This window comes from Chlorocebus sabaeus, chromosome 5, assembly GCF_047675955.1.
Source record: "Chlorocebus sabaeus isolate Y175 chromosome 5, mChlSab1.0.hap1, whole genome shotgun sequence".
NCBI lineage: Eukaryota > Metazoa > Chordata > Mammalia > Primates > Cercopithecidae > Chlorocebus > Chlorocebus sabaeus.
In genome coordinates, this window is record NC_132908.1 from 43,400,701 (window position 1) to 43,417,481 (window position 16,781).

Here is a 16,781-nt window from a genome sequence, read left to right on the forward strand (position 1 = left end):
ATTTTTGTTTGGGAACACATCTAGAAGAGCTTATTAAGGGTTTGAGTACAAAACAAGCATTTCCCCAAAAACCAGATAAGAAAGATTACATTTTTCCTCATGTAGACCCTTAGGTTCTAAAAATTCTGGGAAAATGTTGGCACAGCAACTCACCATCTAGGCCTGATTCTGTGTAGGTAGCTGCTGCAGTTACAAAAACATTAGGTAGGATGGTGGTAGGTGTATTCTTCCATACTTGAACACCAGAAGTACCATGTACCTAAATAATAGACCTTACAACTCTAAAAGTGTTCTTTTGAAGAGAGTACCACCAAAGAGCTTTTAAAATATTAATTTAACTTACTTTTTAGTAATCTTACTTGTTAGAATTTATATTCCCCCTCCTTGAAATTCTCACATTTTAAAATTTTTGCAACACCCCATCCTCTGATAACCTCTCCAACTTTTCTCTAGCCACTGCTCAGGCTTCTTTACTAACTTCTTTTCCTCTGGTAAATGTTGATATTCCCAGGATCTTGTCACTGGCCTTCTGATTATTCCATGTCTTTCCTATCATGGACAAGCTCATTCAGATCTATGACTTTGCCTACATTATTCCAAGTCTGCATCTCCAACCTCAGTTCTACCTCCAGCTAGAAATGCCTAAAATCCAATTACCTACTGAAAATACCCCACATGAATATTCCATTTAACTCCACATACGCAGAACGAGGTTAGTCATTCCTGCTGATCTGCTGCTCTTCTCCATTCACCTGCAAATCTCCTATTCCTTCCTCATGTCCAGGTTAAAAGCTAGTTCACAACCTGTAAATCATCTGAGATTTCTCTCTGTGCCCTAAATTTGTACATCCAATAATCACTAACTCATATTGTCTCTATCTCTTCTCTGCCTCTGCTTTGTATTTCCACTACCACTGGTTCTTAACTACTGGCTTTTACAGACTACCAACTATTAATATTATTTCTTAAATAAAAAAACAAGCAAAACAAATTAAAAAGGCAAAAACCAAGAGAAAGATAAACATTTTAAAATTACTAAGTAGCTTTCTAACATCATTTATTTCACCATGGATGGGTGAAAACCACATAATGGATTGATGCTAGTCCAAGGATTGGTGACAAGGAAGCTATAGCTTTGGCTACTGTAAAAGCTTCCTTTGTCTTCCAGTCTCTTTATGTGGTACTTTCCATCTATCCTCCATATGAGGAGTCATCCAACTGCAGGCTGCAGGCCCAACCCAGCCTTATTTACAAAACCCAGTTTTGTAAATAAAGTTTTATGGGAGCTCAGTCCTGCCTTTTGCTTACATATTATCTATGACTGCTTTCACACTACCATGGCAGGGTTGAGTAGATATGGCAAAGACCACATGGCCTGAAATATTTCCCACCTGGTTCTTTACATTAAAAGCTTATGAATACCATAATCGGAATGTCCTAATACTCAGATCTAATCTTGTGACTTTTCTGCTCACAATTCCATAATGAATTCCTACAGAAAACATTGCTGCCTCCCTACCCAATGACCATTCCTTATTCTTTCTTGCTGGAGAACTACAAGTCTGTTTGAATATTTATCATCCTAATACGCCTCCCCATCCCCAACAAGAGAAATGACTATTCTAATTTAATCATGGTCATTACATTTGTTTTCCCAGTGCCTGGTTTAGGAATGAGCATGTGGTGTAACAAAGCCAATAAAATGTGAAAGGAAGCCCACTGCATGCTTCTGAGTTTTCTCCCTATTTCAAAGAAACATGAGAAGAAAAGCAGCCCTTCCAGCCTTCAGAAATTGTGTTATGAGAACATGATGTTTGGAGCTCTTGCTAATTAGCCAGCCATGAAAGGAGACATGTACAAAACACTACTGACAGCACAGCTGAAAAAGGGACACCAAGTGGGACCCAGTGTTATCACTGAACCACCCACCAAAGCAACTCTGCTTCCTGTTGTTTTAGTCAATGTTAGTTAGGTCCTTTAGTATTTGCAGCCCAAAGCACTCTACCTGGTAAATTTCCCATAGCCTGCAGGATAAGATCTACTCAGTTTAACACTATAAAGTATTAAAAAGTCCATCATGAGCTTGCCTTACCTAGGTTTTTCCCTCATTCCCAACCACTCCCATCTCAGATTTTGCAACAGCAAAAAAGAACTGCTCATAAACCCTGCAAAGTTCACTCGAGCATCTTACCTTTTGCACCTGCTGCTCCTTCTCCCAAGCACGCCATCTTGTTAGATGTTCCTTCTGCCAAACATACAAACTTGTTAGATGTTCCTTCTGCCCACATCATTCTTCTGCCTCTTTACCTAGAAAAGTTCTACCCCTTCTGCATGCTTACCTGAAATTCTACCCACTTTTTGACAGCTTTCATTCCTTACCACATACTTCAAATGTCTGGCACATATTTAACATGATAAATGATCATTACACACTTCCAGACAGCATCCAGCACATAGTAGTAGGCACTGAATGAAGTAGCAAATAATATAAATGAAAATGATCATAACAAGCTCCTGACTGTTTTGTTTTTGTTTTGTTTTTTGAGATGGTCTTGCTCCATTGCCCAGGCTGGAGTGCAGCCTCCCAAGTAGCTGGGACTACAGATGCATGCCACAATGCCCAACTAACTTTTTCATTTCTTGATTTTTATCTTTAGTAGAGTTGAGGTCTCACTGTGTTACTCAAACTGGTCTCAAATTCCTAGGCTCAAGCAATCATTTTGCCTCAGCCTCCCAAAGTGTTGGGATTATAGGTATGTGTGACCATGCCCAGCCCTGACTGTTTTTTGTTTTTTTTTTTTTTTTTGAGGCAGAGTCTCTCTCTGTTGCCCAGACTGGAATACAGTGGTGTGATCTCGGCTCACTGCAACCTCCGTCTCCTGGATTCAAGCAATTCTCCTGCCTCAGCCTCCCAAGTAGCTGGGATTACAGGCATGTACCACCACACCTGGCTAATTTTTGTATTTTTAGTAGAGACAGGGTTTCGCCATGTTGACCAGGCTGGTCTCCAACTCCTGACCTCAGGTGATCCGCCCACCTCGGCCTCCCAAAGTGCTGGGATTACAGGCCTCAGCCACCACACCCAGCCCCTGACTGTATTTTTAAATGTTTGCATTCTGTAACATGAAAAAAAAAAGAAGCTTACTCCCTAAAACACTCTTGATAGTTTATTCATTAAATGGACAAGTGTATAAATGAATAAAAATTTTTTTTTTGAAAATTATTGGCCAGCTGCGGTGGCTCACACCTGTAATCCCAACACTTTGGGAGGCCGAGGTAGGTGAATCACCTGAGGTCAGGAGTTCGAGACATCTGGTCAACATGGTAAAACCCCATCTCTACTAGAAATACAAAAAAAAATTAGCTGGGCGTGGCGGTGGGCGCCTATAATCCCAGCTCCTCGGGAGCTGAGGCAGGGAGAATTGCTTGAATCCAAAGGCAGAGGTTGCAGTGAGCCAAGATGGTGCCACTGTACTCCAGCCTGGGTAACAGTGCAAGACTCTGTCTCAAAAAAAAAAAAAAAAAAAAAAAAAAAAAACTTGAAAAAACACATAGATATGAAATAAGGATAGCTGCAGTCTATTATGAGCACCTTAAAGACCAAGACTACGTGTTTGTCACCTGTAGCTTGCAAAATCTAACTTGTAAAAGTTCTTCAATTGATATGTACTAAATTAAAAGTGTCCTCACACAGTTCAGACTGTATAATGTATTTGGTGTCACATTTAGGTAGCATAGTAGCATTTTTGTTATTGAGAAGCACTTTTATACTTTTATTATAATTTGTTGAGCCTAGAGTTGGACTATTTGGGTATTCATTACAATAACCTTTTGGCTACTGGTAAAAGAGATTTTGTTCTAACAAAATTACTGTTATCATGACAATTAACTAGTGGAGAGAAGAACTGATCTTGTTCTAATGAAGTAAATGTATCTCATTCAATTTCAAATTAGGAAGAATGAAGTCAATAAGTGAGACCTTGTTGGTATAAAAATATGAAACATGACCTGCGCTTTTCAACAAGAAATTGCTTTTCTGACTTCTACACTTGGTATCTTTAAAAAATAATTTTCTATTAGTATTAGTGTACACTGGATAAGTTTTATAGTTCTTATTGACATTTGTTTATGGTACCAGAAAGGTATTGTTGAGGTCCCAGTTTTAAAAAGTTACTTTTTTTAGTGACATAAATCACTATGTAATACAGTTGACCTTTGAACAACAGGAGTTTAACTTGCAGCAGTCTAATTATATGCAGATTTTCTTCTACCTCTGCCACCTGAGACAGCAAAACCAATCTCCTTTCTCCTTCTCCTCAGCCTACTCAAGTTGGAGACCATGAGGATGACCCACTTCCACTTCCACATAATAAATAGTACATATATTTTTATTTCTTATGATTTTCTTAATAACCATTTTTCTCTAGCTTGCTTTCTTGTAAGAATATAGTAACACACGTAACATACCAAATGTCTTCGCTGACTGTTTATGTTATGAATAAGGCTTCTGGTCAATAGTCATCTATTAGTAGTAGCTAATTTTAGAGGGAATCAAAAGTTACACACAGGTTTTCAGCTGCACACGGGGTCAGTACCGCTAAATCCTATGTTGTTCAAAGGTCAACTGTAATTGACATTTATTTACTAAATAAAAGCCTTTTTTTTTTTTTTTTTTTTTTTTGAGATGGAGTTTTGCTCTTGCTGCCCAGGCTGGAGTGCAATGGCATGATCTCGGCTCACAGTAACCTCCACCTCCCAGCTTCAAGCGATTCTCCTGCCTTAGCCTCCCACGTAGCTGGGATTGCAGACATGCGCCACCATGCGTGGCTAACTTTGTATTGTTAGCAGAGACAGGGTTTCTCCATGTTGGTCTGGCTGGTCTCGAACTCTCAAACTCAGGAGATCAGCCCGCCTCGGCCTCCCAAAGTGCTAGGATTACAGGCATGAGCCACACCATGCCCAGCAATGAAAACCATTTATTTTAAAAATTAAATAGAAGCTCCAATTTCATAACACATCCAGTTTGCTATAATGAGACTATAAATAAAACATACCACATACTAACTTAAAAATCCTTTTTCTTATTTATACAAAAAATATCATATAAGATTTTAGGGACTACAATTAAAGAAACGATTCCTTTCAGATAATACTGTCTGAGATTATGAATTATCTACACATAACTTTTTAAATAATTCTGAAATCTAACCTACTAAGAAGAAATTTAAAACACACACATATATGTGTCTATGTGTGTGTGTATATATATGTGTGGGTATATGTATATATGCAATTTACATAGTAAGCTTTTAAACTACTCTTTGGTGATTAAAACTTCCTAACTCTTATTTGTTAATCTATGGTAAGACCACCAAGAGTAATTTACTACCAGAAGTCTTACCTGGATTGCTATTTTGAGGATTTCTAGGTGTCTCGTTTTCTTTGTGTTCAGACATTAGTTGGTGAATGCTATATCTAAAAACGTAATAAGTAAAATTACTATTTAAAAACTGATATAAAAATAATTACCAAAAATATTAAATTCTTAGAGTATTTCAAATGATATCAGTGTTAATTTTAGAATTTTAATTATCCCATACACTTCTAATTTGTAAGCTCTACAAACTTCTCTTTAAGCTTCTAATTAAAGAAGAAAAAAAATAATGTGAAGTACTCATGAACTGAAGGCAGTATAGTTCAGTAAATTAACTTGCATTAGCCTGACATAATGGAAAGTGTCTTAACTCAGAATAAGCCCTAGCTCCATAAGCAAAAGCTACTAGTTCTTGGATAAGTTGCTTTTGTTAGGTTCAATGTGTTCTTCTAAAAAGCGAGAATTTTGCTGTCTTATTTTACTAGGTTGTTATAAAAATTTAGTGAGATAACATATTTTGAATGCTCAGAAAAATAGTGAAGCAATGAAATAATTTGTTCTTGAACTTTATTATTGGTAAACTATCTTAGAACTGCAAATAAAATCCAATGTGTATTTTTTGTAGGTTCTAATATTGAAACGCTGTGGTATTTGGGAAATGTTATTGAGTCCTAATTTTGTTTATTAGGTGTTCTACTCTTTGTGGCTTATAATTTAGGGCATCTCATATATTTCATGGTTTGTAACTACATTTATAAACCTATTATCTCACTAAATTAGATAGCATAATTGTCTACTGTTACTGAGCTCATCAATCATACCAAAGGCAAAAAACTAATAGATATCAAGACCTGCCTTAGACTACTATTCCTTCTTCACAGACTCAAAGTCTGAACCAGTAGATCTTTGTTAGAATGATGCTTAATCTCCATGTTCACCTCCAACTGACATAAAAGATAAAACTCTTTTTGTAAGTTCCATGAAGTAGATGCAAGTTGACATTTTCTCATTTCTGAGATACATACTAACAATATATTTGCACGCAATATCCCGTGTTTTACTCAGCTCCATTCTCATTCCATAGATCACTGTATGTGAATATTTTTGTAGTGAAAATCACAATTTCAATATTAAGTGCCAACCATTTTGCTTTGACTCATGCTGTTTCCTTGGAGCTAGTCAGAAAATTGTGAAATGACCTTCCAGGGACTGCACAAAATATGAACCACTTCATGAATTTGTGTGTCAGCCTTATGCAGGAGCAATGCTAACTTTCTCTGTATTATTCCAGTGTTACTATGTGTGCTGCTGAAGCAAGCACAAAACCCTGCTTTACACGTGAATATTTACTCATGAGTCATGGATGAGACTTAGCTCTGATAAACCCAATAAACATACTTGAGATTCAGATAATTCTATTGAATGGCTTCCTGTGAGGTAGGATATGAAAATATTTTTAAAACTTGAGGTAGAATTGCAAGTAATTAGGCCCAGCACAGTGGCTCATGCCTGTAATCCCAGCACTTTGGAACGCTGAGGCAGGTGGATCACCTGAGGTCAGGAGTTCGAGACCAGCCTGGCAAACGTGGTGAAACCTCGTCTCTATTAAAAATACAAAAATTACCCAGGTGTGGTGGCACACGCCTGTAATCCCAGCTACTTGGGAAGCTGAGGTGAGAGAATTGCTTGAACCTGGGAGGCAGAGGTTGCAGTGAGCCAAGATCACACCATTGCACTCCAGCCAGGGCAACAGAGCAAGACTCCATCTCACAAAAAAAAAAAAAAAAAAAAAAGAAAGAAAGAAAGAAAGAAAGAAATGCAAGTAACTTGGGAGATTTTCATTATCATGGAAATCAGATCACTTGAAGATAAAACCACAAATTGGAAAAAAAAAAAAAAAAAAAGAAAACAGAAAAATTGGCGCCACTGCTCTGAGGAAGGATAATATAGAACCTTCCACTCCCTAAGAAAATACGCTAACCAACATATAAAGGAACCTCAGGGTACAGATCTGGTAACAATGGAGTAAGAAAACACTGTTCTCTTTCTGCAACATTATTTAACCTCTTTGACAGTTTAGAACAATCTCAACTAACATTTAATAGAGAAAAGACAAACAAGGGCCTCAAAGGATAACTTACCATGAAGGCCTCAGCTAAGTCTAGGCTAAGATGTGGGCTCCACATAAGGTTTTGAGTGTGGGGGGAAAGTTGGTCAATTTTCTCACTATGTGTGTGGCTAAAGCTAGGATGCCCAGCTGTCAGAGCAGGATGCTGGTGCTTTGGGAACAATGGCTGAGCATATATGTATGTGAACCAAAAAAGTTATAGCTATGAAGTCTATGTATGAATCACCATGAAAACTGAGGGCTCTGAATTAGTAAGCGAATCCTGGTGGGAAAAGTCAAGCATTAACAGACAGCAGAACCCCTTTTAATGGCAATAATTCAGGAAAAGAATCAATGGAAACAGCAGAATGATTAGAATGTCCTTTTCTTCCCTTCCTTCTGACTGGTAAAAGAGCGTCATTTTATCCTTCTTGGACTTAGAAACCCCTTAGGCTCTTGAAAAATTAAAGGAGAAGGGAATAGGAGATAGCCCTCAAAAGATAGTACGAGATTTTCTGCTAAACTGAACATTTCAACACCCAAATAATTAATTAGAGAAATGAGAGATGTGGCATTATTTTTATCCTGTGTATGTGGCTATACTTGGAGTAAAAGGGACAATGTTGGCATCTCTAAGATAAAGATCTCAAAAGTCCTCAGATAAAGAATTCTGCACCCATTGATGTTTCTAACCAGTCTAGCCTTTTGCCTGATTTCTGGTTGATAAAGTGGACTAATTCACTGTCACTCCAAAACAACCTGAATTAAACTATAAAATCTCACCTGGTGTATAGGATGCAAGAACTATAATTATTTTAAACCTCAATTTAGTGTAAACTAGCTTTCTAATGTAAAAACTTGCCTACTAAAAGGACTAAAAATGGCATAATCTTCTGCAGCCCATCTAGACATATCTTGGGAAAACACATCAGCATTTTGCTGAAGAAGAATACTGACTACACTTGCTGATTCACAATGTACAACAAGAACGAGGGCTGTTTTAAAACACCAGAGAGATAAATTCTTTCTTAGGAACTTTAAGAAAGTTATTTTAAAAGCTAATTTGGTATCCTTTACCAATTTAATATTTTGCCTGTCCATGTAGAATTAAACATTTACACGTACTAACAAACATAAGCATCTTGGGTGCTCAAGTGTTCATCTTCATAAATTACCACCAATGTTTTTTTTAAAAAAAAAAAAAAAGCCTCTTGTCCCATTAGGGTATTACATCATAGAAGTTGCTAACTTAAAGTCCTTTGATGAGCAAGAAACTTTGCTGAGATCACTTATCTAATGTAGGCAAAGATTTAAAGACAGATACATTGTAATTCAAAATCAGCTAGGGGTCAGATAAGTAAGAGCCGCCTGCAGGCAGAAAACAACAATACTAATACTAATGGTAGTAATAATAATAATCATAGTAGTGTCAGTTAATGATGCCCATATACATGTGCTAGGCACTGAATTAAATGCTATATATACATATACATATAAAATCTTTCTTCCACACAACCACCCTTGAAGGATATATTATTATCCTCCTTTTCATATAGAAAAACATATTTGGTGATAAGTAATGTTCCCAGGTCACACACCTAGCAAGTGAGAAAGCTAGGACTTAAACCCAGTCTTGTGTGAATCTAAAGCCTAGCTCTTTTCTCTCTTTCACCCACCTATGGCTTGTCTTCATTAGAAAAAAAAAAAAAGCTACTCATTTAAAGCTGTATTTTCTTCCTCTGCCCATAGCAATTAGAAATAAAAACATCAGGGTCAGGTGCGGTGGCTCACGCCTGTAATGCCAGCACTTTGGGAGCCCGAGGTGGGTGGGTCACCTGAGGTCAGGAGTTCAAGACCATCCTTGCTAACATGGTAAAACCCCATCTCTACTAAAAATACAAAAAATTAGCTGGGCATGGTGGCACACGCCTGTAGTCCCAGCTACTCAGGAGGCCAAAGCAGGAGAATCCCTTGAACCCTGGAGGTGGAGGTTACAGTGAGCTGAGATCGCACCACTGCACTCCAGCCTGGGCGACAGAGTGAGACTCTGCCTAAAAAAATAAATAAAAGTAAATTAAAACATCAAAATACACTAGAAATAAAATAGAAAAAGCTAATGAACCCACAGTATCTGGTAATAGCAATTAACAGCCACGTAGGGGTAGCTTAACATTACTATTTTTCAAAGAAAGCAACTTAAAGAGTCATCTAGAAGAACAAATGATTTTCAACTCCTATTTATGTCTAACACAGCATGTTTAAAGGAAGAGCTTATAAGAAGCAGAGGTTAAAAACTACTATAAAAGGGTTAAGAAGTTCAATATTTATTAAATCTTAAAGTATATTAAAGTTAAAATCCACACTTCATACAACTAATAAAACCAATATAAAAACACTTTGGTCAGGTCACATGACCAAAAACATCACATTACAAATAACAAACCCCAGTCAATATAATAAGAGAAGATGAACCCTACTACATACTGTTCTCTATGTTGCCCAGCCCAAATAATTGTTTTTCTATTTAACAGACGATTTGTGTTGATATCTTTTACTATATCACAATAATTACAAGTTAATCTTCTTATTAATCTAATATTTCTAACAAGAGAGACTGTTATCATTGTAGAATATCACTCACGTTTTAAAAAAAGAACTAATTACTGTACCTTTCAAACGTAGCTGCACTTAAATTTTCTTTTTGCTTTCTTAAAAAATCTACCATTTGCTGTTTTTGTTCATGCACAGCTAGCAAAAATGGTGTGAGTTGATCCTGTAAAACAGCAAGAGTAACTGATAATTCACAACATTACATATTTCTCAACTGAACTGGAAACCTTATATTTATGTAAGTAAGTAAGTCCCTTCCTTTTTATTATTCTTTGCTTTCCTGTGTGCTGTTCCTTCCCTTGGAAAAACCCCTCCTCCTCCTCCTCACCACATGAACTCTGGTCATCTCCAAAACTCACTTCAACACCAGTTCCAATAGTCTTTGCTTCTGTCACAGCACTTAGCATAGTATATTGTAATGATTTTATTGTTTTCCATGTAAACCAAGAGCTTCTTGAGGGCAGTGGCTTTATCTTTTATCTCTATATTCCCAAATCTTAACACATATTAGTAAAAGCTTCAAGGGTTTTTACTAATGATCTAAATTATTACGTCTAGACAAGTGTTTCTTAAGCTGTATTGCAAAGAATGTTTACTCTACCAGATGGGTAACACATCCAGTTACAGTCAGGAATAACCTAGAAATGCTTAAAGGCATGCTAATGCAAAGGTGGTGATGGCAAATATAAAAAATAAGAGTTAAATACAAAGAATATTTACCATAAATAAAAAGAATATAGAATTTAGCAGGTTTTTTTAAAACTTCTAAATTTTAAAATTCAACTCTGGTGCTAAGGGATTCATATAAAATATAGGTTATATATTATAAACAAATAAAAACTGTCTTGAAAGCCTTGACATCTTTATCAAAATATACTGTAAGACGAGAGTTGTCAAATGCTTACAAGGGCAAAGGGGGTGACCTAAGTGAGGTACCTAGGTGGACACCACAGCAAACTGGAAAACACAGGCCTCATAGAAAGGGGTAACCTCTGCACATCAGACCGAACAGTGATGTGGGCTCAAGGGATACCAGATTTGATTCTTAAGAGAAGCCCAAAATCCAGATTTGTATATGAGTCTCCACAATTTTACATGTTGACATAATTTACGAAGGCAAATGAAACATACCTATGGACCACAATTAGACTGTAGCGCCTGCATTTTTAAACTTGCCATGGATGTGTTGCCAAATGGTTGTGCAGAAAGCAAGTGTTTGCATGTAAAATATTTTCTTTCTTTAGTTTTGGATGTTTTACCAAAAAAACAGTCCCCAACATGTAATAAAATTTGCTACTAAGACTCATACCACCCACTTCAATAATTTTTCTAGCATTTATTTGTTTAAAATCTATTAGTAAGTAGTTTTCTGAGATTGTTAGCCAAATAGATATTTAGTTCATAGGAATGTTGAAACTAAATGATTAAAAGAATTTATGGCCAAGCATCGTGGCCGACGCCTGTAATCCCACCACTTTGGGAGGCCGAGGCGGGCAGATCACCTGAGGGCAGGAATTCAAGACCAGCCTGTCCAACATGGTGAAACCCTGTCTCTACTGAAAATACAAAAAATTAGCCGGGCATGGGGGCAGGCGCCTGCAATCCCAGCTATTCAGGAGGCTGAGGCAGGAGAATCTCTTGAACCCGGGAGGCAGGGGTTGCAGTGAGCCAAGATCGTGCCACTGCACTCCAGCCTGGGCGACAAGAGCGAAACTCCATCTCAAAAAAAAAAAAAAAGAATTTATATCTGTACTCTTAGTAATTTCATGGTTTTCAGAGTTTAAAACTGTCATCCTGATTATGCCAAAATTCTATGAACAGACATACTGATGTAGCCCATAATGCAGCTTCAACAACAACAAAAGGTTTAGAACTTGCTACAATTCTAATTGAGGAAACTCCACTTGTAATAAAGATTTATTGGACTAATCACCTGAATGGTAACAAAGAGATGTGAAGTCCTGAAGGGGTTACCCTCCATTTAGTGAAATACTGCCCAGGCTGAGTGCACTAGCTCATGCCTGTAATCCCGGTACTTTCGGAAGCTGAGGCAGAAGGACTGCTTGAAGCAGCCCAGAGGTTGAGACCAGCCTGGGCAATATAGTGAAACGCTGTATGTACAAAAAGTTTAAAAATTGGCTGGGCATGATGGTGCATGTCTGTAGTCTCAGCTTCTCAGGAGGCTGAGGTAGGAGGATCACTTGAGTTCCAGGAGGTTGAGGCTGCAGTGAGCTGTGATTGTGCCACTGCACTCCAGCCTAGGTGACAGAGCAAGATCCTGTCTCAAAACCATTTTAAAAAAGAAAGACTACCCATAGCAAATGTATAAAGACCCTCTGAATGGCAGTAAATAATTAATAGTGGGAAGGAAAAGGTGTTATTTTGTAAGCTGATAGATATTGCCAATAATATTTCTTTTAGCTTCCCAACCACAAAGGTAAAGAAAAATGGGCTAATATTATTGAAAAGGAGAGATTTAAAGGAAGTAGTAACTATCAAACTCCAACTCTTCTAGAGATTTCTTAACTCTAGAAGAGTTTTTGGAGATGGCAATTTACATATTATATTTGTCTATTCAGTGATTCTTAACCAGGCATGTATCAGAATTTTGAGGAATTTGCTGTTATTTAGTCAGAGACGGGGTCTTACTATGTTGCCCAGGCTGGACTCAAACTCCTGGGCTCAAGCAATAGCCCCACCTCAGCCTCCTGAGTAGCTGGGACTGTAGCCATGTTTCACCATGCCTGGCTTCAAGGAAATATTTTTAAACATATATGTCTAGGCTTTATTAGATTTACTATATCAAAATCATCAGAGGAGAGGTTAGCTTTGTAGAATTTTTTATATTTCCCTAGGTTACAGTGATGCACAGTTCTAGCTGAGAACTAGTGCAATTGACAATTACTTCCATCATCTCTCACCACATGACCAATTACCTTCATCTTTGAGGATTTGGCCAAAAAGAGAAAAGAGTAAAAGAGAAGTTTTACTCTCTGTTTTACATTTACTGAGAGTTTTTACTCTCTCTTTTACATTTACTGAAAACTGCACATAATTTGTTTGGGTAGGAATAGAATAGGGACTAGTAAACTCAAAATCCAACTTGACTTTGCTATTTATAAGCTCCTTATCTTCCACCTTCCCCTCAAGACAGTCTAGATTTGAGAGCAGAGTTTAGACATTTATCTAAGTGGCTGTTTCTGCCAGCATAGGATAAGTCAGTTAATTACTTGAGGGTTTCCCACTTCATCACCACCTATTCAGAGCCAATCCGGTTTCCTCACGGTCCTCCTAAAATTGATCTCTAAACGAGTGTGCAACTCATTAACTCTCTCCCAAACTGAAAACTATTATCCCCAAAACTGAAAAGAATATTGTCTAGACATAAACTGGAAACAAACAAACAAACAAAAAGCAAACAACAACAAAAAAATTATTCTTGGTATTTTCCCTCAAGTACCTAATTTCCAAATTGGCCTGCATATTTCTGGTTGCTCTCCTTTCCATTTTCCTTTCCCTTTCCATTTTTCCCTTTTAAGCCCTGCCACTGAGAGTTAAATCATTTTCATATATATTACTCTATGTAGGAATTTATCAACAGCATCAAGATTTCTTTTATTTAAAATGTGTTAGTTTTCTTGGCATTTTAAGATAAAGCCTATTTCAAGAGCAAATTTTACTTTCCAGGGTAATTAGAAAAAAAAAAAAAAACTTGAAAGAAAAAATTTAAAAGTATTACCTTTTACAAATTCAGTGTTTTCAAAAATTTTACCATAAATACATTTAAAAAGATGTACCCTCTAATGCCTCTTTTAAAGTATCAATATTTAAAGTAACATTTTATAATTAAGTTATTTCCAAATATTTTTATGCAGGTTTTGCTTGAGCTTCCAAATATGGAAAACTGACCTGTACGTAAGTCAATGTTAAAACAAATGCATTTCAAATATTTTGAAATCAAAGTTGGTTGATCTATACCTTGTTTGCTGATTCAATATCAGCATGGTGTAAAAGCAGTTTTTTTGACATTGGTATATCCTCATTGTAGACGGCATAGTGTAAGGTAGTATTGCCATAGACATCTGGAAGGTCTGGGTCGGCACCGTGTTCTAGCAAAATAGTCGCACATTCCTCTTCCTGGCATTGTACTGCCTGTCAGTATTAGACCAAGCAATAGATTGTAAATTCTAGGAGTTCAAAATAAGCATTCCACAAGTTTCACCAATGAGTTCTGTTTAAACGAGATGAATTTTATTTTATTTTATTCTATCTATTTGTATCAAATCCATCTCATGCTGAAATCATTGACTACTCTGTACCTTTAGCAGAGCTGTCCTGTTTTTGTTGTCAAAGACATTAAGTTGACATCCTCTGTCCACCAGAAGAGCTACCACTTCTGGATGGCCGTTGGCACAGGCCAAATGCAGAGCAGTCCTATGAGAGGGAGACGACATTTTTAGGAAACTATCAGAAAACATAAAATCATAAAATCATCTGAAAACATAAAATCATCTATGTAATTATAAACATTGAGCAGCATGTGATTTCTCTGCCTTCCAAACAAACATTTAATTTTTTGTGAAGAAATCACACTTCTTACTCTCTCTTATTACTCACTACATTAATGAAAGAGCAGCCTATTTCAATAGAAAGACCTTGGCCTTTGGATTCAGTTCAACTTGGACTGGAATCCTACTTCAAACTCTGTCACTTCCCACTTACTGCTTAGCCTTTTTGCCTCAATTTCCTCATTAATAAAATGGGGTTAAAAATACTGGCTGTTTCACAGGACACTATTGTGATGCTTGCATGAGACTCTGTACAAAGTATTTAGACAGTTCTTAGCACAAATAACAGTTCCGTATTTGTTAGATATTACAATTATTACTAATACTACTGCTTAACAAAGACAAGATTTTAGTTAAGTAAAATGATACAATTATATCTTCTTTGAGGTATGTTTAACGATTAGAGGTAACATTGTATTTTGATGATTCTAAATTGCTCACTTGCTCATATTTTAATATCTCTGACTTTGGAATCCCATTTATAATTCTTGATTTATTACAACTAAAATTGGCAACATTTAAATAATTCTTTTATTGAGACATAAAATGATGGGGCATCACAGAATCCATGGTGCCTTGCAATAAGTGGAAATGGTATATACAACACATGTAGGGCTGTTCTAGTCATATAAATGTCATTTAAATAAATTTTAGTTCTTAAAAGTACCATGGAACAAGAGGACTGAAAATAAAGATGACAACAAATGTTTAAAACAAACTCATTCTTACTTTGATTTTCAAAAAAAAAAAACACTTTAAGCCAAAAGAAATTCAGAATTCAAATGAAAGCATATGACTTATTTTATTTTCTGTTTAGATTTATAGAATGGATGTAAATCAGGCACTTTCAATGATTAATATTCACATTTAAGACTGTTATAAACTTTCAAAAGAGTGGTTAAAAGTTATATTTTGCAGCCGGACACAATGGCTCACACCTGTAATCCCAGCACTTTGGGAAGCCGAGGCAGGCAGATCACCTGAGGTCAGCAGTTCAAAACCAACCTGGACAACATGGTGAAGTCCTGCCTTTTCTAAAAATACAAAAATTAGCCAGGTGTGGTGGCGTATGCCTGTAATCCCAGCTACTCAGGAGGCTGAGGCAAGAGAATCACTTGAACCCAGATGGCGGAGGTTGCAGTGAGCCAAGATCAGCCAAGTTTGTGCCACTGCACTCCAGCCTGGGCAATGGAGACTCGGTCTAAAAAAAACAAAACAAAACAAAACAACAACAACAACAAAAATATTCGATCTTGCTATTTTCCACCTTCAGAAATGCTTAAAGGAGGAAGGAAAAGCTTCAATTGAGATTAAGTTCTAATACTCCAATTTTAAATATCTCAGCTTGTTCAAGCTAGGCAGGTAAATATGAAGTTTTTAAGGTCCTGAAAGATAGTAGAATATGTGTACTACATAACAGGTGTCCAGCTTCTGTTTGATGGATAAATTGATTGAAAGAATGAAGGCTGTGCATGGTGCCTCATGTCTGTAATTGCAGCTCTTTGGGAGGCCAAGGTGGGAGGATTATTTGGGCCCAGGAGTTTACGACCAGCCTGGACAACATGGTGATACCCTGTCTCTAAAAAAAGTACAAAAATTAGCCAGGCATGTTGCACACACCAGCAGTCCCAGCTACTCAGAGGCTGAGGAGAGGATCACTTGAGCACAGGAGGTCAAGGCTGCAGTGAACCATAATCGTGCCACTGCACTCCAGCCTGGGTGAGAGCCTGTCTCAAAAAAAATTATTTTTATTTAAAAAAGCAATGGAAAATTGCAGTTGGGGAGTTCAACGTGTTTACAGAAAACTCCCATAAAATAAAGCAATACTTTTGTAATAGTAATACTCACTTATGTTTGCTATTTTTTATTTTCATAAGGACACAACTAAACTAAAATTTTTAATCTATTTTTTGCATATATGTAGTAAATCTATATATAATAAAAATATATGTATGTAATAAAAATGTATTCATAATAAAACCTTTAAGCACAGATAAAAGGATTCCCCCTTCTCCAAAAGAGGCTAAAAGTTAGCCTCTTTTAAGAGGCTAAAACCACAAAAATGGTTTTTGTGGTTGGAAGAGACCAAACCACAAAAATAAAATAATAGAAAGTGAGAAAT

At 36.7% G+C, this 16,781-nt stretch overlaps 1 non-coding gene across 1 annotated transcript; it reads right to left on the reverse strand.

Moving 5' to 3' along the window:
• Window positions 1-6,588: 6,588 nt before the first annotated feature.
• LOC140711764 (U6 spliceosomal RNA) lies at window positions 6,589-6,695 on the reverse strand. The gene has a single exon (XR_012093056.1). It is a non-coding gene; the product is annotated as a U6 spliceosomal RNA (small nuclear RNA).
• Between the last annotated feature and the right edge of the window lie 10,086 nt (window positions 6,696-16,781).